Below are 27,310 nucleotides of genomic sequence, written 5' to 3'. Positions count from 1 at the left end.
GAGTAAGGGGGGAGGGCTAAAATATAGGTTGAGGATTCCTGTAATGAAATGTTTATGGCAGGTGGTAACAACGAACAAGAGGCCTTTTCAAATACTGTCAACAGGGCTGGCGATTGCATTAATAGCCACCTGCTAGCATCAAACACGACCGCCCAGAGGTGCTAATTACCCCTTTTTTTCTTAAAGAAGCTATTCAACAAAAGGTAATAGAGGTGTTGCGTTACAGAAAACAGAATTAATGTTTTAATGTGTTCAAATACAAAGAATAGATATTAAACATTTAATGGAAATCCAGAGAGTGACGCGTCCATTTCCTTATGTTTCTCTCTTTACCCGTCTAAATCTCACAAAGGATCCTGAAAGTGTAGCACAGGCTGCTGGGAGTTGAGAAGAGGTCAATCTCGCCCCCTGCATAATCGTTGTGTTGGAGTGTCTGATTATATTAGGGTTGAGTGAATAACAGTAGCTGGCAGAAATAGCATCATGTTTTGAACTATCAGTGCAATTCATAGCCTTGTGACTGACTCAGTTTGCATTCAGTCTCCCACACTCTCCTGCAACTCGGCTTTTTTTCCTCCACAGTGGTTGAAGGACAAGTGCAGCACCGCGGCTACGACGCACTGAGATTAAGAATGGGCCCATTCACTCCGAATGACGAGCACCAGTGACCACACATTATGTGATTTGATTATTAGAGAACACAGTCAGATGATTCAATAGTAATGATTCACATGTTTAGAGAAAGAATGTATTATCTGGTACACAAGGTCAATCGATCAAGCCTTACTGCTGACAAGTAACAGTAAACCACAGGAGGGTTAGAATTAGTGCTGACACAATTAGTCAATTGTCAGGAAGAAATGTCAAACATTTCAGCTTCACAAATGTTTAGATTTGCTACTTTTCTCTTTTTTATAACGTTAAGTGAATATTATTGGATTCTGGACTCTTGTTACAGAACAAAACAAGCAACTTGAAGATGCCATCTTGGGTTCGGGGAAACTGTGATGGACATTTTTCGCTGTTTTCTGACATTTTACGGACTAAATAATAATTGTATTAATAAAAAAAAATTACAGATGGTATGGTATTTTGAGGTGGGAGAAAAATCAATACAGTATAGTATTGCAATATTTTGCGCGGCAATATTGTATCGATACACGCACGTCGAGTATCGTTCTTTTGTCATATATACTATTAACCTCTTAACAATCTGACGGCCCTCCGGCAGGCTCGGTGGCTCTTCTGTCTCTCAGGGGTTGTAGCTCAGTCTTAAAGCTAGAGTGAAAATACTGGTATCATGTCATGTTGTCTTGACGGGAAGAACATTAAATAACGCATCATTTTGTCAAGGAAAACTGGCGTGGCCATTTTCAAAGTGGTCCCTTGACCTCTCACCTCAAGATATGTGAATGAAAACTATTTTCATCTATTTTACTCTAAATGGGACCATAATTTACTAAATGAACATCATGCTGTATTTAAGAAGATTTGAAACTAGCGATTGAGACCATAAACTCATGTTTACAATGTTTACTGAGGTAATAAATCAAGTGAGAAGTAGGCTCATTTTCTCATAGACTTCAATACAATCAGACTTCTTTTAGCAACCAGAGGAGCCGCCCCCTGCTGGCTATTAGAAAGAATGCAAGTTTAAGGCACTTCTGCATTGGCTTCACTTCTCAGACCCCGGAGTTGCCCACTGCTCCTGGCCAAGATATAGTCTGGCACATAACTCCCTGTCTCAAAATGTCACACTATTCCTTTAAATAATGTACTGTCCTAACTTTTTCTATGCAAATGTAGGATTGCTGATGTTTTAGACACAATTTACTGCGTGACCTACTGCGATGGAGAGGTGTTAATATGTGATTACAAACAGTACACTGTTCATGTAATAGCGGTAAAATGCATCTAAATGCAGCAGTCGGAGTCAATTGCTCGTATTATCATCGTGATGCGTAATCACTGTTTAACATTTTAACAGAGAAGAGGGGGCCCAATGAACAGAATAAACAGTCTGCGTGGAGTGAGTTCACTCTGCAACAACTGGGTGCTGTTTATGAATATGTATGATGTAACAAACGCCTAGGAGCTGACCTACTTCTGTGTCTCCTCTGCTCATGACTTGGTCCCCTTCCGGGGTAACTCTGTCATCTTGCAACATACTGTAATAGCAGGAAGGATGCAACTCTCATGTACAAATCAACATGCTCCCCTTTTGATGGTTTTGCGAGTGATGATAACCGTCTGCTGTGGGAGCGCGCTCGATAGGTGGCTGCGCAGCTGCAGGAACAGTCAGGATGTGGTAATGACAGGTTATTCGTTCGCTTGCACATGAGTTTTTGACAAGTTTATCATTTTTGCTTGCCTAAATGTAGATGTTAGGATGAGGAGCATCGATTTGCACCGCTTCTAAAGGAGTACGTGTTTAAAAATAAACAACAAATGATTGAATGTGTACTCAAGTAGTCACGTGACGTGCACACAAGGAGATGCAGGAAATGGAGAAAATGTGTGATGGACAAGTGCGCGCAGACAAAAGAGAGCTCTCGACATAACTGGGGCTGCACACTGGAGAGTACTCGTCTGCACCATCTCATAAAATATCTTTATCTGGGATCATCTTGGTATGGTGCCAAACACGGTTAGCTTCAGGAGCTTGGAGAGGAAAAAATCTATTTCAGACAACATGAGACACAGAAAGCTGGCAGCCGCTCAAAATCAGACTTCCAACATTTGATAAGTGAAAACGGGCTAATTTGGTGTATCCCTCAAATGGTTGCAATCCAATACATTCCTCCTGTGGCTATCAAAACACACGAACAAGGGTGAGAGAGGGTGAGAGGCAAATCGTTTCAACCTCTAGACAGCTTAATGGAATGTGCTAGTAGCTCATTCTATAGCAAAAGGGAAGCTCGGTCCTCTTTCCCGCCCTGCTCCTCTCTTGACTCTTCCTCTGCTCCTTCTGTCGAACTAGCACTCAAGGTGAGCACAATTATGTTTCAAGGACGCGACGCCCTCGGCCGGGGGGTCGAGAGGTCTCGCCGAGCACCACGTTAATGGCAAACCCCTCCTGCTTAACATTTCACATCTAATTTGGAAAGTGCTGAACAGAGCCTTTAATTAACATCAGCCCTTGCCAAGGTTTGTAACCCTGCCGGAGCGCCGATCCCCCGCGCTCTCTTACGCCGCCTCACATCACATGCCAATTCATTTGTTGAGTGCAGAGATGCGTTGTCTTAGAAAAGCTCCCCGGTCAACCCGATGTGAACTGAGGGACACGTTGAAGCATCTGTATGTGGGAGACGGAGGTGTAGGAGTGCAATTTATGTAGCGAGCTGTCATGCCAGCATTTCTAAGTGAAGTATCTTGTTAAATAAGAAACCAAATGAAGTTTAGTAGGGGCATAGAGAGCATTATACCAGAGTAATAGTAATGTTTAAGAAGAGTAGATGTAATTATGACATGCTACACTTCAAAATACCTAATCTTACAGAACTGTTCAGTCCTTGGAAGTTTACTATTCTTAGACATGCCCTCATATCTTTAGATGCAACCTCACTACATTAGATCAAAGTGAACCCTCCTTCACACAACCCATACGTACACAGATAATTTGTTTATGCTACTTAATGCAGCAACATCTAGGCAAGTTGCATGACAAAAATAACACCCTGGACTGCACAGCTGTAACTACGCTTCGCCCCGTGGATGACACAGTTTGAGTCATAAAGCTGTGTGCAAATGCTTGCAGGTTCTAGCTTTGATCTACAGTCATACTTAGGCTTTACCACGCAAGATATACATAAGTTAGCTCTAAGCGTATGGCTTTTGGTTTAGGTCACGTTGGGGTTTACCGCAGTGTTTTATAGCGGAGGTGGCAAATGCCAGATATCTAATGAGTGTATTATTTCAACATGTTCTCATCCCAACTCGTCACATTCTGACGCTTTGTCAGACCCCTTGGCGTCACTTTTCAGTCACAGTAAATACGTGCTTAATGTCGTGAATTAAACAAAAACACTAACTTAAGTTTAAGCAACAAAACCACTCTGTCAGGTTTAGGAAAAAAGAACATGGTTGGGCTTAAAATGACGACATTTTTACAGTGAAAAATGCGCCTTGACGTGAATAAAGGACATGTAAAAACAGCTGAATGTAATGTGAAATTGAAACTTAACACATGTGACATGAACAGCGGTCTCATTGATGAAAGCCCTGTGTTGTTGGACCTATCCATCACCCATCCCTCCCGCTGTGTATGTCTCTTTCGCTCTTTAAACTACATCATCACAGCACTGTCCCTGAGCGCTTACTGTTGCTGCGGTTAGGTTTACATTGGAGTTAAAGGAAAGCTGGCTCTCATACCAGCGCTAAAGAGTGCCTTGTGCGTTGGTATCAAATGCCGATGGCCGTGGCAAATCGTCGGTATTTAACACCCTGGGAATGAGAACAGGCTGAATATTTCGGTCATCATCGACTAACTAAAATGATCACAAGACGAGACCTGGCTTACAACCTCACCTAAGCGGTTTCTTCTGAAAAACCCGGCACGTCCTTTGATTCATATGCCCAATAGGTGTTTGTAAGCAACACTGAAGACTATGTTTACTTATGATAACAGAAGAATCAGATATTAATCGTAACTCTTGCTTCCAGGCATTATTGGAAAAAAAACAATTCTGTCCAAATAGAGATGTCACATGGTTAAATGGGGATAATGTAAATTAAATTATGAATTAACCTCTTCCACTCCTCGAGGGCGCCGGCACCCTCGGCCGACTTTACTGTCTCTCAGAGGCTGTAGCAGTCTTAGTTATAGAGCTAGAGTGAAGGTACTGGTATCATATAAAACTAGAGTACTATGCAATTCAGAGGATGTATGGCTTTCCAAGGTATATGGACAATAAGGGGGTTTCTGAGCAGTTTCTAGAACAGAAGTGCTCACCATGCAATCGCCAAAAAATGCAATTCTTGCAGAAATCTCCAAATGTCAAAAGTGTTAGATGCCAAATCACAGCATGTCTTTTTCTATGGTGTTTCTCAAGATCTTGGTGTCTTTATGTGGTATTCTGGAGGGATTATAATAATTTTTTATCAATTCTTGAGTGGTAAAAAATTGTTAAATATAGCACCAAATCTGTGTAACATATGGTATCAACACAAAAATTGCTGCAATAACTTATGAAACATAAGTGAGCATGGGGATGGCCATCATATACTTCCATAACAATGTTCAAAGTCCAAAAACACCTCAATTTATCTTAATTTAATTATTAATTAATAAATTATCTTTTAATTTCTATTTTATGACTAGAACAACTTGACACAGTGCTGAGCTGCATCTCATCAATTCATCTTCAGGTTCACAGCTTTCAGATGATGTACACCACTTCTATGTATCTACTGATGACCTGCTATCTCCCCCAAAAGACCCCCTGTACCCTCCTAAAAAAGACAAAAATTAGTCTACGAAAAAGAGGGTGTGGAGTGGAAAAGGTTAAAGAAGTCTCTAAACTGCACTTCAACCAATTAAAGTGAAGAAAAGGCATAGAAGAGTTCGGGACTCCAGACCTTCTCAGAGCAGACAGGCAGCAGACGGTGCAAAATGTGGTCAACGCAAATTGCAGGGTGCCACTAGACGGCCAGTGACACTCCCCCCTATTGCAGCGCCGGCAGTGATTCACCAAAATACTGAATGGGGAAAATTCCCACTGCACCTCAGGAAAATGCCACTGCGCCCGCACAAAGATAGACTATAAACTAGAGCAATGACAAATCTGCTTCCTGATACACATTTAACTGGCAGGAAATGAGATGGGGGGATGAAAAAAAAGGTTGCTCCGGAGGATTCAGGAAAAAAATGGATCCAGAGTGGCAGTTAGTTGCTTCTAATCTGTGGCTCTGCTTGCAGTTTAGTGGTTACTGGGCAGCTCGGGCTGCGTCGTTGGCCCGAACCAGCAGCGTTAGCACTGCGGATGGCGCCGCGCTCTGCAAGAAACAGATGAGGTGGCACAAAAGGACAGAGCCGGAGAAAGCTAACACAGTCAGCTGTAGCTCAGCAAAGGACCAAGTGAAATAAGACCAGTGATGATAGCACCATGGACAGCACCAGTTTGCCCCCTTCTAAGTCAGCACCACGGAGAGCGCTTGCTGAGCAGGCAGCTAGGAAAAATAGACCACACAGGAAAAAAAGGCTGGGCTGGGAAACTCGCTGAACTGCAACTACCCTAACACAACAATGCCACTATAGAGAAGTCTCATTTTACACCACATCTGAACAGAGGGCCTGAAAAACATGCGCCTAGATCATAATAGGTGGTTAGTAGAAGTGACATTGGTTGTTTCAGGAGACACTAACAGAAGAACTCCATCCTGTCCCGTTTCTGCACAGGAAGTGATGTCTGTAGACACCGCTGCACTTTAAGCCTTGCTATGCTAATGTCGCTTCAAATTCCAGGACATGTCAGACAAATTAGAGAATTAGAAGGCGAGCGAGAGAGAGACAAACGTGCACACACACACAAACACAGACATGCTGACACATACAACTGTGCGGTGAGATAACAAAAAAGGCTACGAGTACGAGAGAGATAGCTTGTAGAACAACAGAGAGTAAAGGGGGGAGGGTAAAGGAGGACGGAATGCGTGTGTGTTAGCATTAGTGTCAGGCCGTCATTGACTGGCTAAACTAAGCAGCGCCGCTATCAACTCAGCGAGGGCGCTGCTGAGCAGCAGTGACCTCGACCAGCTTCAATGACCCTGAAGGAGGGGGGTTGGTGGAGACAAGCCTGGTGACCTATGGTCTACCCGCAGGCAACAGCTCTTTGTGAAGATGCTATATATAGTTATATATAATATATGTGTGTGTGGTATGCGTGTGTGGTCCTGACATACATCTCCACACTGCATCAGTCTAATCGGGGGGAAAGAGGGAGAGGGAGAGGGGAGGGACGACAAGTGTGAGTCAAGTCGTCACGCTACGGCTGGCGATACACTCCGGGATAGCTCTCACCGGCCCCGGAGCGGAGCTCTTTATAGCAGCAAGCTCGGTTCGGGAGACACACTCACTCAATGAGAGGATGATGGTGCTGCAACCTGGATTTCAACCAACAGACAAACCTCCATACAGTTGAAGCAGAATTGGGTGTTTTGCGTGATGCTTTTACTTTGGGCTAGGGCTGCATGATTATGGCCAAAATGATAATCCCGATTATTTTGATCAATACTGAGATCAGAGATTATTTATCACGATTATTCATAGATTTTAGGGACAAAATATTTGTATCGCAATTTCTCATTTAAATAAACAGAGCGCTGTTTTCACCTCCATGTCGTCCTTCATTTCAACCCTCAAAAATTCTAAATGTTATCCTTTGTTATTGTCATCTGTAGTGGTTATTTGCATTAAAACACACAAATCAAATGATTAGGAAATAAATTATTGTATTTTTATTTAAATATGTGCTTTGATTAAAAAATTCTTGGCATTAGTAGTTCTAATTTTTTATATTATAAGCTTAGAGGTAGTGTTAGGAAGTTGAACAGGGTTGTTAGTTTAGGAAGCGCTTGATTTATGCATCAGAGTTTTCTATGAGCGGAGCATTTTGAATGTCAATATCGCAGTCGGTCATGTTTATTTCAATGTGGGAAGCCAAAATCTAATCGCGATTAATATTCGATTAATTGTGCAGCCCTACTTTGGGCCATACATTGTTGGACTTTTCTGTGAAAACATCAACTTGCAGGTTTGTACAATCATACAGATTCACAGAATTACTGTACTTTTATTCTACATTATTCCTACTCTAGCTGTGCCAGCACAGTCCTTCAACTTAACAAGTCCTTCAACTTAACTATTCTGTCTTTATTCCTCAAAGGAGCCCTTTAATTTTTTTTCACACTACATTTCAAGACAGACCCATCTGCCTCATTTACTTTTACAACCATCCCCAGTCCCTACTGGGATGAGCGCGTTACCTCCCTCTCTCCTGGCAGTGTCACAATTATGATCAAAAGCTGCCTGTATGTGCGCGCATATGTGTGTGTGTCAGGGACAAGTGTGGACAAAACAAATGGTGAAGCCAACACCAAACCCTCTTGTGTCAGTTAATTATTTTCAGCGCTCCAGATGCTGTCGCCGACTGAACACACAGCTTAAGACTTTGCTGAGGGCACTGCTTTGTGAAGGCGCGCCGGCCCTTTAAATAAAACTAGAACTAAAAGGCGAGGGGACGGGGCTCTGGCGACCAACACTGATACAGCAGCCGCAGCCTGATGGCAATTATTTAGACGTCCACTTGCTAATTATAATAGAGGGTGACAGGTGCCCAAAACAATTTGAGCGCAAACTGCCTGTGAGCTTCTGCGTGTGGTTGTCTGCGCTTATGGTCGGAGATAAAGATAGCCGAGCCAATGTCTCGTCAAACAAACGTCTCCTTTACTTCTCAGATGGGCTCGGCCGCGCTTGATTGTTTCTGATGAGCATGTTGATACTGAGACTGCGTGTTGGTGGTTTCACCAGACACCGGAAGCCGTTTGTAATAGACCTGGGAGGTATGATGGGGATCGGAAAGGCGGAAAGACTTAGCGAAAGTGAAATTTATCAGGCCTGATCTATATTTTGCATCCCTAGTAGAAAGTAACGTACAAGTCTGAATCTCAAATGTTGTGTAAAAAAAAAAAATAGCTTTGAACTTTTCTGCAGCCTTTTTCCCTGCCTCTTTTTCTTTTTCTTTTAGGATAAGTCCTGATCAAATCCAGCTGCTCTCTTACTCATACCCCAAAAGCCTTATTACTGCCACACACCCAGCACCATTTGACATACATAAAAGACACACACTCACACAGCTATCCACTCTCGGAGCTGAGGGGAGACATTGAGCCTTCCCATGGGACTGAGGCAGGCGAGGGAGGAGCCAGTAGGTGCTAGAGGGTATATCCAATCACTGAAATCAAGGCAGTTGACTGGTGAATAATGAATATAAATTGAATGCTCTACGCCGGCGTCGCCGCGCGTGGCTGCGGTGAGTGGGAGAGCGAGCTGATGCACAGCTGTTGACGTGTTGGGGGTGATTGTGGGGTGTGTTTACACACACTTAAGATAGGACTGTATTACTGTCTGTCTGTCATTTTGTCTGCTTCTCTCCTTTATTGCTTCACTGTGTGTGTGTTTTTGTGTGTGCTTCTCTGCGTCTGTGAATGAGGCCTATTGACATCCTCTACTGTGACCCTCTGACTCCTGACAACTCCAATCAGTAGGATGAGTAAGAGGCGAAGGGGGGAGGGTGTGAGTCCACGGCGAACGGTTATGATGAGTGTGTGAGAGGGCGCAAGAGACGGGCGAGCTCTGCACGCAAATTGTTGCAATCCACGAACAAAAGTTCACGAGAGGAGGCAAGAAAGCTTTGCTTTTCATGTGATGAATTGATTTGTATGCAGTGTAATGTAAATGAAGACATGTTGTTGCAGCTAGTGGCAGGTCTATTCTTATTAAAAGTATCATAAAACCTTTGTTTGTCTTATCATGAATAATTTCAAAAATGAAGTGACATTTTATTAGCTGAGCAAAAGTGCATAAGTAAAGGAATATTTTATCATAAAATTAAGATAAATGAACAAAAAGACAAATTAAAATCAGTTCAAACATTACTCAATGCCTCCACCTGAAATAGAAGAAAAATACGGAGCTTGTATTTACAATAAAGATCGAGGCCGAGTCACTGGCTCTGAGTGCAACATCATACAACATGTCATCTCCTATTAGGCTAGCAATTATCTATTAGCACCATTGGCTGCACTGGGGTTTGTGAGAGTCACATGCCAAACAGCGTGACCTGCCATTTTCTATCAACAAGGTCCAGATTTAGATTCCACATTAGTCCCTGCACGATGCCAGGCGCCTGTGTGAATGAGAGAGAGGAAAACCCGTTGCACTTTGCTTAACACAAACAACAATCCCAGATGGTTTTCTTCTCCGCTCGAGAGGAGAGCGGAACTCGACGCTGTATCGCGCACACGTATGTGTGATTTTTAACACACACCCCAAAAAGGGAAAGGAGAAAAAAAATGGTTCGCCATCCCCCTCCTCCTTCATCCAGTTGAGCCAATTGGAGAAATCATCAGAGAGTTGTGTAAACAGCAGACATGGCTACACAGAACACGCAAACATTTCCTTATTTTTAAACTGTTTGGAGTAAAGGTTTTTGGCAAAAAGACAATTCATAGTGTAACGTAACCACTCACAGTATAGTATTACAATGTCTTTTGATGGTCAGAAATCCCAGGCGTAACAATACAAAAGGCTGTTACACAAAGCTTGTTTTTGTCATGACTACTTTCTAGTATTATGCGGCTAAAAAGCGATGCCATTTTTTTTCAGGACGAGGTCAATTGTCTGAGCTTTCGCACCACAAATAAAGGCATCAAGCATTCACGTTGTGCAGAACAGGTTGAGTTACGCCTATATTTATGAAACAACAACACGGAGGCTCCTTAGTCCGAACCAAGACGGCAAACTTTATTACTCCTTTCAACTTTGACAAAAGCAGCGCGGACCAGATCCACTCCTTTCGTTCTTACCTTTCACAATAAAAGCCCCAGACATATAATATTCGCAAGCGAGTATTTCACATTTCCGTGTCGTTTACTCGTCACGCCCCCGGTATGTTAAGGCCTTTAGAGTCTACAGCCACGCTAGCAGCTCTGTGAGGCTGTACTTAGGCCCAGCGATGCTTTGGCCTCAACATGCTAACCTGCTCACAATGACGATTCTAACATGCTGAAAGGAAGTAGCTAAACCAAGTATTGGACACATTTTCCCAAAAATAAATGGACCTAATGATGATGAAAAGTTAAGGGATTGTTAAAGTTATTACCATCCACCATGAACATGAATGTCTGAATAAAATGTTGTGGGAATCCATCTATTAGATGTTGAGATATTTCACTGGATAAGTGAAAACTCTGATCTGTTTTGGTGCTAAATGAATAGTCCCAAATAGTACCAAATTTCACTGCAATTCCTCCAGTATTGGACCAAAATGATGGACTGATGGACTGATATTGCCATTCCGAGAGCTACAGCACTAGCATGGCTGTTTATAAGTATAGAAAATACTACTTTTTGACAGTATAAAGACCTTTGCCTGACATGGTAACGATAACCTGCAACTACAGCTACACCTTCATTTATTCCTGCTGATTTGCATTAAAATAAAGTCTGTATGTTAATCAGAGCCATGTGCATGCATGAACTCCACTGAATCAAGCCGATGACGTGCTGAATGGTATTCATACAAATAGACATGCTTTCAATTTACACAATTTAAAAGGGCAAGGAAAAAATTCATGATGCCTCGTGTTCTCATATTTCTTTCACAGCACAAAGAAGAAAAAAAAAAAACATGTTAGCATGCTTGCTGAGCACACATACCTGGCATCCATACTAAGTAAAGATTGAATGTGATTTATGCCTGATCTGGGCACTCAGTTTCATAAGGCTGTAACTGTACTTTCATTTCAGAGAGTAGTGTGTTACCCGCAGAGAGCCAGTAAAAACCTCTGCGTCATGCGGTGATATAGTAGAGGTACGTGGGACTCGTGGTCCGCAGGTAGACCCGTTTCGCATTTCTATACTGGTGAAATTGAAGTGCGTTCCATTCCCGAGGTCCTTCATGAGAGATTTAATGCATGTTTCAGTCACATGACATATCAGCCAATAATAGGCTTTTCATTGTTTACAACCAAACGTGAATTTTTCCCTTTTTTTCTGCCAGGACTATGAGGCTTTCAGGCGCTCTTTCATAGGCGCGTAAAAAGCGTCACATTATAAATTCCCATGTCTATTATTACCTTTGCTGTAATGACACATCCCACACAGCCAGTGCCAAAGAGCTCCGCTTGGGAACAGGCCCAAGGCACTACGTTACACCTTGCTAACTGCGTTGTAGTGATTGAAATCTGAAAAACCGAGTGCTAGACCTCGTTTTTCTTTTGCTCTGTACGTCACACCTCTTTGTGGCTTTGCTCACTTATATGCTCTCTTCTGCTCCTTTATGCTTATAGGCATTCTAGGGCCACTCTGGGGTGGTTGTTGGTTTCAAGAGACTTAAGAATGCGGCTCAAGTACACAATTATCTTGAAGAATGGCACTTTAAAAAGCTTGTTTCATTGGTCTTGCGCAGTATGTTACCAGGCCGGCAGACCACTATAGATATACTGTAACTATGTAGTAAATCCTGGTTGGTTATAAAGAAAAGTAAAGGTGGCACTAGACTAACCAGAATAGTAAACTAGTAGAGTTATTATATGGAATTAAAATGGACCCATTGGTTCTGCAGCACCATTTGTTAAATGCTACTACACTGCGTTACATTCATAGAAAAAGAAAAGGATTAGACTGGACATTGAACTGCTTTTTCGTGGTCATTGTTGTTAGTTGTTAAGGTGACGATACACGTCAATGTGGTCGTGACTCGCCAGGAAGAGAGCGGATGCAGCTCCGGAGACTGATAGCTGGCTAGTTAGCTAGGTAGCTTGTCCTCCTCCAGAGGTTGATACCGCAAGTTCAGGTATCGGAATCGGTACGGGGAAGGGAAAAATGGTATCGGAACATGATGAAGCATTTAGTTGTTAAATTTTACTAATTTACTCTGGCTCTCTCTGCTTCGTAATGTTACCACTCCACTGCTTGTTTTAGTCGATATTGCAAAACCTCACCTCACTGAGTCCGCGACTTGCCATAAGTCGGTTTAGTTTTAATAGAAGTTAGCCCGCTACAACAATCGCAATGGCAATGGTACACATAAAAATGGCCATTGCACCCACAGAATGGGAATGTCTGTTCTACTCCTATTCTATTTCTGTGGTTACATTTCTTGTTATTCCTCTGGCTCTGTGATACCATCTACTGCATCATGCACTAATTTCTCATTCATATGTATGTAAGATCATGTTTTGAAATACAACATCGGTGTGCTAAAGTATCCCCATGGTGCACGTAGAAGCAGCCACTGTAAAACGTAAAGTAATCAAGTCTCAGCTCTGTGCATGGGAGAATATTCAGCCCCTCAAAACACACACACTAGTCTGAAAGACAACAGCATAAACTGCATAGATATGATTGACTTGCCTAATCCAATTACATTAAGAAACCGTTGTTCATTTAAGATGTACATTAAGCTCCAATTTGAAGAATATTTTCTGATTAGCACACAGCAACAAACAGACTAATTGTTGTGTCTGGTGATTTGTGCTGCATAACATGATTCACGCGCTGTCAATCAAGCTCGACTCCTGGATGGAGGGATGCACCGTTGCTGTCGATCGCTACAGCAACCCCGACATGCAAAGGGCATGGAGGCACATCTCCACATATACTGTGCATAGAGTGTGCATATCAGTACATTGAGCATGCTTACATTTGTTTATCCATAGTTGTATTTAACAGCCCTGACATTTACCAAAATTGATTTCCTTCACAGCCTTGCATTTGTTTGAACATACAACGGCGATGACTCTGTAATCCCATTTTAATTAGAAAGATGTAGCGAGCACGCTAAGCTCACGCGCTCTATTCCCCGCAGCGATGCCACACTGGCAAGGAATCAATCACCAAGGCACCGGTTGCCAGGGCAACGGACGGGGGGCTTCTGCACTACTGTCTAAGTGGTAAATGATTGCCGGTGTAACTCATTGGCGGATGTGAGGAGTTTTTATCTCTCTCTCTGTCTCTCTCTCACTCTCTCTTCTACCCCCCCTTCTCCTCTCGTCGCATATCCAGAGAGTTAATTAAAAGCAGCCAACATGAAATAAATCTAAATCTGAGTAGAAATGAAACATACAGTACAAATTGAATTCCCACGTCAAGGGGTTTGAGGTTGGGCGGATAGGTGGGGGGTACGAGGAAGGCAATAGTAGTGATAAATGAATATGCAGTGTGAGAGCGGTGTGAAATGGAGAAAAACATACACATGCCTGAAGAGGCTGGAGAATGGAGGAAGGGAGGGAGGGGCCAAGGAGGCGGGTGAATCCCAAGGAAGGCATTAGTTTACACATTTAAGATTTTAACATGGACCGTCCTTTCCCAAACTCTTGAGCCAGTTACTGAGTTACTTGAACCACAATTGACTGTTTATCATTCATGTATCACCTACACAGCCTTTGGATTTTCTTTCAACTCTGGAGTTCTAGTGAGACTACAATCATGGCTGGAGAGAAATCAGATACCAATTTGCGCTAATGTGACAATGAATTTAAAAAAATCAAACAGTACAGTTTTATATTGGTTATAATGTGAACATTGCCTGAAACATTACAAATATTACGCTGAGAAACTCAGAAAAAGGCAGGGCATTTAAGATGATATACATACTGTATCTCTCATGTGAGATGGTAATATATTTAAACTTTATCTCTTGTGAATTAAAGAGGACCTATTATTCTTTTTTTCCCTTTCCTTTAGTGTGATATATATATATTTTTGTGCATGTAAAAGGTCTGTTACAAAAGCCCAAGTTCCACACCAAAAGGAGTTACTTTCCCCCCGCAGAAACACTGCTCCTGAACTGCCTGAAACGCCTCGCTTGAAGTCCTGCTTTTTCTCCCGTAACGTGGTGATGTCACCAAGTAACACATTCGTTTGGCACGCCCTCAAACAAAGACATGACAGCACATTTACGGAATGAGATGCGTCTTTGCAAGAGAGAGCAGAGAGAAAGAGACAGCGGTAAGAAAAAAAAAAAAAAAAAAAACAATAACAAAAGGTCATCATGACTCAGCTGTAAACCACACACAAAAGGTCAGCACTAAGATTCACAAATATGAATTTTCCTGAATGAAGTATGGCTTCACCGCAGCAAACAGAAAGGTGAGACAAGCTAAACAGACAGTAAACTGCATTGAAGCAAAAAAGCAACCATTCCTGAGCGAGCCCTGAAGGGTTCCTTTATAGCCTCGTATCAGATGGCCCACACCGAGACCACACACTGTCTGTGAAGATCTAATTCTGCCCGGCGCTACAGACATTGTTCTTGAAATACTGGGAAAGTTGATACAATACAACTCTGCACAACACAGTGGCCCTGCACAAGATTTGCCAGTTCAACATTTCAACTTTGTGTAGGAGCTCGTACACAGCACAGATTATTCATTCCAAATGAATAAAAGCAACGACAGCCACTGCTGCACAACTGCTTGTTTATATTCAGTTTCACAATGAGGAGAAATCTACTACCGAGTGCATCAACAAACCTACAGTGCACCTCTCTCTGTCTCTTATAAACAAATTGCAATGCAACCACTGCAACAAGTGGGGACCTTAGACATAAAACAATGTTTATATATATTCGTCTCTGCAGCTAGCTGATGTAGCCATGGGCTTCTTTTTAATTTCACCACATCTTCTCACGCTGAAAAAAAAAAAGAAATATAGAAATATCTATTGTAAGCTCTCACAATACATCACACTGGTGAGACTGGAAACAGGCCCAACCTTGTTGGCAACCTAAAGGGCATTATACATGTCTATTTATTCCCTGCGGAGAGCAGCAGGATGAGCAAACAATGTATGACTGTGAAAACAAATCACACACCACTGACATGTCTGACGGTATTAACGGCTATTCTGACGGCTAACATTTAAAGTTTTAAAAGAAACAGTTTGACATTTAGGGAAATTTTATTATCTGCTTTCTTTCCGCAAGTGAGTTACAAAGATCGATACCACCCTCCTGTCTGTGCCTTATGTATGGAGCTGGAGGCAGAATGTGTTTGGTTTAGCTTAGCATAAAGACTAGAAGCAGGGGAGACAGTTAGCCTGGCTCTGTACAAAGCAACAACATATCCCTACCAAGATCTCCAAAGCGGTCTTACTTATACAGTGTATTGTTTTTATTTAAAGTGTACATGAACAGAAATGTAAAAGCGAGGCAGGTTGGAAAAGCAGGTTGCCAAATGCACGCTGTGAGTACAAGTTTTGGTTTTGGTGTCTGTACAGGCACAATGGTATGAAACCCCGGCAGCCTCACTAGCCGCGTTACCATTAACGTATTTTATATGCATTTTGACGTGTCGCATTATCGCTGTCTGGAAACGGCAAAATTCGATAAAACTTCCTCTCGCTTGAGGTGTTTTTTGCCTTTGAGGAAAAAGAGTTGATGCGCTGAGTGAGTTGTGGAAACGCCTTTGCCGGATAAGTTCTGAAATAGTGAACATTTAACTCCCGTGACTGATCGGCTGTTTCTGCTGTCGGCGTCTTCTTGGACATTCCCATAACAGGCAAATGCTTGTCTTTGTCTCCGGACAGCACGAAACATGGCCAATACCAGCTAACATGAAAGAATAATTAAAACTTGCCCAACTGAAACAAATTCCTTAAGATCTCTCTCCATTTTTCCAATATTTTTTTATCGTAGATAGCTGTTGTTATAGATGTTTTGTTGTCTTCTCCTACTCTGTTTACTGGTGTATTACAGTCATGTATTGCCGATTGTGCCAACTTCTCCCAAACTACGGTGTAGCCTAATTTTTTCACACCAAATCAGTTGATGGAAACGCAGCATTTCTTTTTGCGACATTACAAAAGTTTGCTTAAAATTTGCTTGAGAAATGAATGGAAACACGGCTAATATGATTAATTGGTGAGCTCTAGAGGTGTTGGTAGGCGTATTTTTTAACTTGGGACGGAACCAGGCTAGCCATTTCCCCTGCCTCCAGTCTTTATGCTAAGCTAGGCTAAATGCGCCCTGACTCCAGCTCCATACTTGATTGAAATAGCAAATAAGCGTATTTCCAAACTTTTCTTTAGCTGTATCACCGAGCTTAGATAGCTTACAAACACTGACATTAATTCAAATCAACTGACATTCTACTGGGATCCATAGGACGTCTCATGTCATCTCATGAAACGGAAAATGTCTGCGGTCAAACCCTCCAAAAGAATATCCAGTAAGCATTTTCCTTTGCCTAATTCTGTCCTGTGAAAATAGCAGCATTTTGCAGGATCTGAGATGTCCTTGGCCAAACTATGACTCTCCAACATCTCTTTGTAAAATACAACACACACCACACTGGCCTGGGAATTAAATGGTGTGCACTCCAGCAAACTCAGGTTGTCCATCTGGCAGCAGGCACTGCCTGTCTATCCACTGGGATCATTCCTTCCTACTCTTCTGCCTCCCACCACTGTCTCTCCAATTAAAAGTTACACATCAGCCTGAAGTCTGAGCCAGACTTCCAGATGGTTGGAATGATAGAGCCAGCTTTTCTTCTGTTGCATTGTCAGTGGAGAAATCAGTTACCTGTGTGTCTATTTTCCAAAAGTGCTGTGCAGTTGGGTGGTTGGAGGATGCTTTGGGAATTGAGCCGAGTTCTTGTGCTTAGTTAAATCCCCAAACTCTGCTCTGTACTTTCAGACACAGCAGTCTGAAACGGAGCTGGGAGCTGCAGATTTCAAATGTTAATACGGAGCTACATTTTGTTCCTTGTTAGGTTAGATGACATTGTTCATTTTTTACTTTGCTCTGAAACTATGGAGAGACAGAGGAGCTTCCACAATAGTTGAGGTTTTCAGTAAAGTCAAAGCATGCCGTTCCTTTTACTTTGGTTTTTAGCAAACATCTTTCATCACTTGGTAAGGTTTCAATTGTCCAGAATTAAAAGAGTAATGTACTGCAGGGAGAAACTGTGAATTCTCCTTTAAAAGGGGCAAAGTGTAAGATCTGGCCAGAAGTCAAAACAATCAAAAAATGAACATTATTAACAGAATGTGAAGAGGTTATTGTATTATTGTATATGTATTGTGTTGCAGAGACGTCTACTGAAATGAGAATGCAGCTAGCCCCGGCCAATCTTGTCTTGTTCCTCGAGAGATGATAGTGAGTCACTGTAGCGTCCAGTCTGCTCTCAGTCCAGAGAACGAAGAAGTAGAGCTGCCCCGAGGGCTTGTCAATCACGTTGAAGTTACAGGGTCCGTGTACATTTTGAGAGTTTATTGGATTAAATCCAAAGTGGCAGAAATGAGGAAAACGACTTGTATATTAGATTATTATATATAGATATAGTGTCCATATTTTTATAGTATTTTTTTTTTAATATTTTCTTCTAGTCTATAATTATGTTTCTAATTTTATTTAATCTTACTATGTTTATGTTATGCACCAATAAACCAAAGCGAATTCCTTGTATGTGAAAACCTACTTGGCAATAGATCTATTTCTGGTGTTCTCGTTTCATCCTACACGACACCAGGAGACTACTTGGTTGAATCTTTCGTATTCTTGTCCTGCTGTTAGTTAGTAGTTGGCTTTTATTATTTATTTTTTTATTTTCTTTACAAATTTAAATAGTATGGACCCAGTAGTAGAGGTGAAATGCTGCTACCTATGTGTTTGGCGAATGTTGTTAGACATTAGACATTGCATCTTTAAAGAGACACTTAGACCATTATTGAAATCTTGTCGTCAATTATAGCTCTGCAATTTTACAAGACATAATTTAATTTGCACTCCTACCACACCGTAAAGTAATCCATTAAACTACGAAGCAGAGGCAAGAAGCAAGTAAAGAACTGAGTATTTCATTGCATGCTGGCTTACATATCAAATGTTTGTCTGACAAGCTGACATGAAAATGATTTTGAAGACACCGAGGCCTTGGAAACACAGACATCCATCCAACCATCTACTAATGCTGGTTTATTTTCTACTTAGCTCCGAGGCGCTGACATACATGAAGCAGTCAGTGACCGGAGATCACAGGAAAGGCATGTCAGCCTTTATTTTACCATCACAGCGTCTAGCGTATGTTATCCCGCGTGCTTAAGTGCAGTTGACAGGTAAATCCCATGGCTGAGCATTTCTGCTGCTCTCACGCTTCCTTGTGAAAGTCTTTCTGTGTATCAACGACCGTCACATCTCTTGAGACCGGGAGACTGCAGCTCTTGCAAAATATAGAAAACCAACTTAAACAACTGAGAACATAATCTTAGCAAACATAGGACGAGCAAAGACAGCACAAAGGAGAGTGCATTGTCTCGGTATGGTCAGCGTCTCCTCAATGTATCCATAGCCAAGCCTGTGGAAAAGCACCAGCTCCAAATGTACCCTTCAATTAACACCAATCCAATGTGGGAGACAACTTATGTTTTTTTATGTATCATTACAAGGCTGGCAAACGCCTGTCTCCATGATGTGCTGTGCTTGAATTCTTTAATTCTTCAGTAAGCATGAGTTTTTGTTCCAATAAAATCTGACAGGCACATCTAATGATAAACGTATCTGCCAATAGCCCAGTTCTTCAAAGCAACATGGGACTTTAGCAGAATTTCAGTTTCTTGAACTGCCTTTCAGTCGACTGCTGCCAGGATGGATTGCAACAGAACTTGAAAGCCTTGGATCGTCGAGCTGAATATCACTGTGATAGAAAATCGTACAGTTTGACACAGATTGAGACCGAGACTTTATTATAGCCCCATCTCACACGATGTGACATGCAATGAACTTGAAAGATTGTTGCTATTGCAGAGTCTATAGGTGCCTTAACGGCATCAGTTTTTCTGCAATGCTTTTGCTAACTGAGCTCAACACATCCAAGAAAGCATATTAGCCCCAAATCATTTTCAAGAATTGAATTGGCTCCCTGTTGAAGGCAGAATTCAAGAGATAAAACTAATAATGGTCTTTAAAAATTTACAAGGTCTATGTCCAGATCATAGTACTGGGTATTTTCAGTAGGTTTGGGACTCTCATGGCCTGAATACAAGGGCTAGTGTATCCAAGTGTATCTAACCTGAAACAACACAATCTAAAAAGTAAAGCAAGGAGAAGCACATTTCTCTACACAGGTGGGGAGGAGTGGAAGGAGATCCTAAACGAAATGAAATCTGCCCATTCCCTGAAAAGTTTTTTAAAAAACAGCTGAAAAAATGAATGCTGATAGTGAAACATGCTTTGCAGGACAGTTCTAAGCTTTGGTCTGGTTTCCAAATTTGTGATTTTCATGACTGTATAATATTGATGTTTTTATGTTTTCATTAAATGTATTAGTTTAAAAAAGGGTTGTTAGTAGCCTATACATGTCATTCCCTTCTCTTACTTGTCGCCTAGCCATAGACTGTATAGAAGAAGGGGGCATAGTCAACGTGACGTCACCCATTGGTTTATGGAGTGTCGTTTTGAAGCCTCGAGTTTGGCATTTTTTGGCAGTCGCCATGTTGGTTTTTGGTGACCAAAATGTTACAATTATCTTTCATGAACTTAAAACACACTGTGAAAGGGTTAAAGTTGTATGATGAAAACGTGGACAACACCCAGACCGGACAACGCCGTGGTTGCCGCACCCTAAAGCATACCCTGCTTTATCGTCTATTTTACTCTAAATGGGACCATAATTTGCTAAATGATCATCATGCTGTATTGCAAAAGATTTGAAACGAGTGATTGAGACCATAAAGTCATGGTTACAATGTTTACTGAGGTAATAATCAAGTGAGAAGTAGGCTCATTTTCTCATAGACTTCTATACAATCTGACTTCTTTTTTGCAACCAGAGGAGTCGCCCCCTGCTGGCTATTAGAAAGAATACAAGTTTAGGGCACTTCTGCATTGGCTTCACTTTTCAGACCCAGAGGTTGCTCACTGCTCCTAGCCTAGAACATGACTTATTTCCATTGCCGTTCCATTGTGTACTGTATTTTTAATTAATCCAATAAAATCACATCTAAAAGAAAGAAAACAGACGTCTATCATACAGCACAGTCAAAGTTACAAGAGCCCAGAGGAAATGAGGTCAATTAGTAATTGAATAATGTCGACCTTTTGACCATTGCAACCATTTTAGAGGCACAAATCAATACAAAACCACCACACTTGCATTCGCCAGGGTCACCCCTTAATGATCTCTGGCGGGAAATGTGTCTATTGCCGTCTCCTCCGTCAAGCTCATTACCTGCCGAATGTGGGCTGAAGGTGAACTGTGTGGGTGAGCCTCGAGTATGCCCCTAATAAGTGCAAAAGTAGCATGGTGGGCAGTGGGGGAGAACACGCGGTGATAATTGAGAGCATAATGGTCACTTACAGCATGTATACCCTCTGTGTTAAATATAGCCAGGAACATCCAGGAGTCCACGGTGAGCAGCATATCAAATAACAGGCTTTCACAATATACTCCATGAGGGTTATGTTTGAAAGGGGTAATTCCACTGAGGGTGTGAAAATGGGAAATTCTTGCAGGATTACTATCTTACATTTACTGGTTTAGATGTTATTTCCACCAGTAAAAAAAAGCTTGTGTTTACGCTTGCAACCTGGAAGGCTGGCTTACCAAACTGGCAACTGCTTCTGTAGAACAAAGAATTCAACTCCAGCTGACAAAAATTATCAAATGGTCAAAAATTGGGTACAGTTATTATTAGTCCTTAATTTTTCTTACTAGGGAGCCGTTAAACATTTCAGTGCAGCTTCACCATGTGTGTCTGACAAGACTTGACTGCCTAAAAATATTTTTAAAACGGCTTTGAGACTGTAAAAAATGGATATGCTGAGTATATCTGGAATAAGACTTGAAAGAAATTGAACTCAATCTGTAATTTTCGCCCTAGATTGCATCTAAATTTGGCGTTGGTGGTGCTGAATGTTCTATTGTGTTTTGTAACAAAGCCACCTTCTGAGTTGTAGAAAACTATGATTTGATATTCTGAATTCCTTTATTGCCTATATTAAGCAATACAAACCAACATCTAACTCTTGGTTTACTAAGCAGGACTATGTCTTTAGCAAAGCTATGCACACACCTGGAGTACCAATTATTATAAAATTGGGGATATCTTTATGGAGACAGATAATCTGAAAAGGTTTCAGAATACTTGTATACAAGCCACTGAACTCCTCCTCGTAAAACTATAGACTAAACAATAACCAGACTGTATTCACAGTATTGTAAATAACTGTGAAGTCAATTAAACTTTGTATTAACAGTTACACTCTTACGAGGTACCCAAACATGTTTGGATAGACACAGCGCACCGAGCAGAAATGCTGACAGCTGTTATGAGAAAAAAAAAACGTATGAATACCAAATGATGTTAAAATGTCATATAAACCTCTGATATAAAGGCCCTGGGAAAACATCTCAATTGAATAATCAACGTAACAATGTTACAGGCTTATTAATAAGTGATGTGTTGTGCACCAGGAGCTCAGACCATTTTGTAAGCGGAACATTTTTGAATGAACAGATCAAAGTGAGTGCACACAGGTTTGTCACTTTGCTTGCACCGCAGTACTCCAATTTCAGTCATTTTTCAAACTGCTCATTTGCTAAACCACTCCCACAAAGAGCCAATGTCCAATCACAACTTATCGCATCATTTGGAGGATAGTATCTCTTTTTTGTTAGCCTTTCCAAAATCAAAAACACATGAGCAAAAGTGTAATGAATGAATAAAATTGTGTTTATCTGCTCCTACATAACATGCATGTTGAGCACAGTAATAACTTTACGTTACTTCCAAGGCGAAGTAGCATTTCACACTACATTACTTTGTGAGGTTACATGTAGTCATCTAGCATGACATCATGTATGTAGCCATCAAATGCACATTTGAGTCAGCTGGAAACATTAGAAATCAGTTGTAGACGTTTTCAAAACTCATGGAGCTTAGTAAATTAGTTAGCTAGCTAAAAAAATTGACGGTCTCCATCACAGATACCTGTATGGTAAATCTGCCACTGTTAAAATTGTTAAGTTTTTTTTTGTTTGTTTTTAAAAACAAGTGCAAGCTAAATACTAGTAGCAACAGTAACTAAGGGTTGTGGGGTGTTTCTTAAACAGTCAATTCAGGTAGGATTTCATTTACACTATCTCTAAGGGGCCGTACACATGCCACGTCTAAAAACGCGTGGAAAACGCCAGCCGTTCCGCTTTCATCCTTTTATCCAAAGTGCTTTGGAGATTGCGCTCCTGTGGCGCTTGCCGTTACTAAGCAACCAACACCTGTGCGCTGCAATGGCAATGGTGAAGTTGTGGTAATTAAGCAGTAAAAGCATCACTAACTCAACTAAAGAAAGTCAAAACAAAGATAAATGGATTTCCAGCATCGCCAATCCCTCACAGTAGCTTTACACTTGATTTCTCTGTGTCAGTTTGGCTCAACCTTTCAACCGGATGTTGTGACGTCCTCGGACAAAAAGGGTAAAGCCAGTAAAATAGTTCGTTAGACAGATGGCAAAGCTCTGGTTAGCCATGCACTAAAATGATTAACTTCTCCTACATATATTAACCATAGACGGATATTTACGAAAGAAAGAAAAGATATCTGTGATTGGTTGCTCTTCGTCACGACATGTGCAGCTTTCCAAAAGTTGAACTATTTTTATCTCAGGGCGCAGCCATCACGCCCCGAAAAATAGGCGCTTGGGAACGCTTGAGCGCCGCGACGGCGTTGGAGCGCGCCTTCATTGACAACAATGGATGTGCATGGCCCTTAATTCCACTAATTTCCCTAACATACACAAATCCATTTAATAATCTACTACTGCTAGTTGTCTATTACTTGCTCCTATGTTGCACTGCACTATGCACACATTGAGTATTAACCTGCTTACTAGCATTAAGATAAGTACTAAGTAACCCTAGTTAAGATATATTAAATACATTTAGCTAAACAGAATTCACTATGATCAGATTTAACTACTTGTTACAATAAAATGTGCTTTTTTTCCTTTGTTCTTCAGTGCCTTTCTGCTGCCTGTATGGAGCTACATTGGTGTAAAACCAAGTAAAATATCTACAAACAGAAAAGTATCATTTTATCTGAGCTCAGCAGAAAAACAAACGGACAAATCGGGCTAATCATTGTTAACAAATCCAATCATTTCATACCGCAAATACTAAACAACTGCTTTTAAATTACAGATATTTTCTGTCTCCTAGAAAAAGTCTTTGTTGTGCCAGCGAGCTAGGGAGGTCAAAGCAAAGTCATTTATCTCTGTTGAGTTGGAAATTAACTTCTGCCTCCAAGCAATTCAACCCAGTAAGAACCCCGCTATGCTGCTGACCTCTCAGGCAACATGTGTGTGGCAAAAAATAGCATGGTGGAGGGTGTATGACTCCAGCAGATTAGCATCACATTGTTGATATGACATACATTCACAGGAAAAATGAAAACATCTTCCAGCCATTTTAGATGCAGGATGAAGATAGGAAAGGAGAGGAAACTCGGGTTATTAGCGGGACAAACGGGCGCAAGAACTCGATAACATTGCATATGTAGGAAATCTAAGGGCATAAATCAGTAAATATGATTCTCAAATGTATAAGTAATAAGAATCCATGTCTGTTTACAATTCAAAGTGCTGCTTCTAAAGATTGTGAACGATCTCAGAAAAACCTAGACAGCAGTTCCTGCTTAAAAATATATATATATATATATATATATATATATATATATATATATATATATATATATATATATAAATAAATATAAAGTATGTCTGTGGGCATTTCAAATTGCAAGAAAATAAATCTCTGCTAAAAAAAAATGCTTTCACAAATCTAAAAATCATAAAAAATACACAGAGAGACTGCCCACTCTCAATTTTCCAAACTGAAGAGAAAGAAAAACATTCTGCTCATCATAGATTACAGCTTCGGAGAATATGAATATACCTCTCAGGGTTTTTTTTTTGTGTAACAATTACAATAAAGTAAAGTAAAGATGGAGCCAATAAGGTCTAATAGTGTAGGAATTTAAAGCTCAAATAATGCTTTCTGTGCATGATTTAGAGCTGTACTGAGCATTAGGCTATATGGCAAAATGCCTTTAATATCTCAATTTAAAGCGACAATCTTAAAAACTATAACATTTGGAGAGGAAATATAATTCTAGCTCCATCTTCTTTGCCTCAAATTGTCAAATTCATGTCCAAAAGCATGCCACTCATCTGGCTTTTGGTGTATACTTTAAACCAGCTGAGGACATCATGACCAACATCTAAAAACCCAAAACATGCATTGAAGAAAACTACAATAAAAAACAATGTTAATGTCAATCTGTTTTAACTGTTTTTTACAGGGTTTTTTTTTCATATCTTACTGCTTTTTTCTGCCATTATTGTTGTTGCCATGACTTCCTGTGCTTGAAAGCTATGACCTAACTCGCGACCACGGCCACTGCAAATGGTATATGTCTAAAAAAAGCACAAAATTGCCCATTTCAAGCAATTTCATATAATATGCACATGGTCACAAAGACCCAGATTGATGTGGTATGATATAAACTGTTGTATTATGTTTTATTTACGGGCCAGCTCTCATCGCTCAATGTTAGAGCGAGAATAACTTGGGGGGAAAAAAAGTTTGAAGAATGTAATTACAGGGATTTGACATCAAAAAGTTGCATATTGTAGCTTTAAGACATCACCGAGTTGTGGGTGCCTTTGTCTGCTCATGCACACAACGGCTCGCAAGCCTGAAGAGATCAATTTTCTGAGCTCTGCTCTCTTTTGTGTGGCCTCAGAGATTCTGTTAGAAGGGATAATTGTTGTCTTCCATACGCTCGCGCTAGCTGTAGGGACTCACCTGGAAAAGTACATGCAATAGCGTGCAGAGAAATCAATAAAAGAGCGCTAATTGGGCTCTCAGCAGAGAGTCGGGAAATGGCTGCAACTCATACCCGTTTCTACAACCCAAAGAAGATGAAGAGCAGAAATTGAATGTGACATGCAAGGCTGTGCACCTCTTAGTTACCAATGAAAACTAGAATTACCGCTTCACGGCTGTATGCCTCCACCAAGCAGTCAAGTTACAATTTACATCCATGTCTGTCCAAAATGTTATCATTTAATCATTTTATCTTATTACACACTTTGTGAATTTGTCCTAATTAGCATATGACCACCAAATATGTGTTTTGTGGGGTCACCATGACATCTGACCACCTAATCAGTTCATCCTTGAGTCCAAGTGGATGTTTTTGCCAAATTTGAAGAAATTTGCTCAAGGTGTTCCTGAGATATCACGTTCACAACAATGGGATGGACGTGAGGTCACAGTGACCATTGAACACCAAAATCGAATCAATTCATCCTTGAATCCAAGTCGATGTCTATGCCAAATTTGAAGAAATTCACTCCAGGCGTTCCTGAGATATCGCGTTGATGAGAACCGGTCGGATGGACGGATGGACAGATGGACGGATGGACGGATGGACGAACAACCCGAAAACATGATCTCCAGCGTGGAGGCTTAAAAAGCTTCAGATCAAACTCGAGTCTGTCCGACTAACATTCAACGGTTGCACATGGTATATTATATTTCATTCACAGCACATAGCTGTCCTTCTTAATCTTTTTAAGCACACTTTCTATTTTGCTACAGTGTATTGAATATCAGATCTCCTGTGGCCAGAGAAAATCTTTACCCTCTTACTTTAGGCAAACAGCAGAGTAATACAGTAGCTTATCTACTAGTGCTGAAAACTGCTTCAAAGATATGGATTCATACATGGCAGTCAAACAATCATTAGATTTCCCTGTATCCCTTTAAAGCACGGTAAAAACTCTTATCGGCTAACACCTTGGGTTTTTTTTGCACATTAAGTGAGACAAGTATCCACAAGTTAATGTAATTTACAAAACAATGACAAAAAAAAATGAATCCCTATAAGTAGATATCGTTAAATAGATTTAATAAATACTTTTCAGCAGTAAGTGTGGACGGGGATGACTGAGAACATGATAATGCAAATGGACATGACTAAAGAAAAGGTAACATGATAATAAAGTAGGCTGTCAAGTATAAATGGAAAGCACATTTAATCGTTCCATTTCTTGTGGACATAATTCGAACTAAGTCTTGCTATTAGTGTATTTACAAGTTTACAGGTGACATGATCCGTTACACTGAAAGTGTTCCTCGGCATTATTTGTACTATGGGTTCTTTAAATGGGAAAACAGAGACAGTGCACCATAGGAACTAGGAGTGGGGGGAAAAAATCGATACAGCATAGTATTGTGATATTTTGTGTGGCAATGTTGTATCGATACACAGACGTCGAGTAACGCTCTTTTATCATATAAACTATTAACCTCCTAACAATCCGACGGACGCTATTCTGTCCCTCAGAGGATGGACGTCTTAAAGCTAAGGTGAAGATACAGGTATTTTATGAAACTACAAAGCCTAAGGAACCGATTGGTACCAACCATGTCATGTTAGCTTGTTGGGAAGAATGCTAAATAACGCTCCGAGGTTACACTACATTTTCAAAGGGGTCCCTTGACCCTCTGACCTCAAGATATGTTAATG

The 27,310-nt window shown here is 40.9% G+C and overlaps 1 protein-coding gene and 3 long non-coding RNA genes across 4 annotated transcripts in view; 3 read left to right on the top strand and 1 right to left on the bottom strand.

Moving 5' to 3' along the window:
* Positions 1-27,310, top strand: part of LOC119481616 — a 319,631-nt gene that overhangs the window by 67,607 nt on the left and 224,714 nt on the right. The window lies entirely within an intron of this gene.
* Positions 1-27,310, bottom strand: part of LOC119481609 (glucosidase 2 subunit beta-like) — a 144,600-nt gene that overhangs the window by 49,111 nt on the left and 68,179 nt on the right. The gene's annotated exons all lie outside the window — the stretch shown is intronic.
* On the top strand, positions 1,235-27,250 carry LOC119481618. Its single transcript, XR_005205237.1, has 2 exons — positions 1,235-1,283; positions 27,151-27,250. It is a non-coding gene; the product is annotated as an uncharacterized LOC119481618 (long non-coding RNA).
* Positions 3,842-10,676, top strand: LOC119481619. Its single transcript, XR_005205238.1, has 4 exons — positions 3,842-3,854; positions 5,965-5,968; positions 6,794-6,797; positions 10,600-10,676. It is a non-coding gene; the product is annotated as an uncharacterized LOC119481619 (long non-coding RNA).

This window comes from Sebastes umbrosus, chromosome 22 (genome assembly GCF_015220745.1).
Source record: "Sebastes umbrosus isolate fSebUmb1 chromosome 22, fSebUmb1.pri, whole genome shotgun sequence".
Lineage (NCBI taxonomy): Eukaryota > Metazoa > Chordata > Actinopteri > Perciformes > Sebastidae > Sebastes > Sebastes umbrosus.
This window is presented reverse-complemented; position numbering and strand designations above follow the sequence as displayed.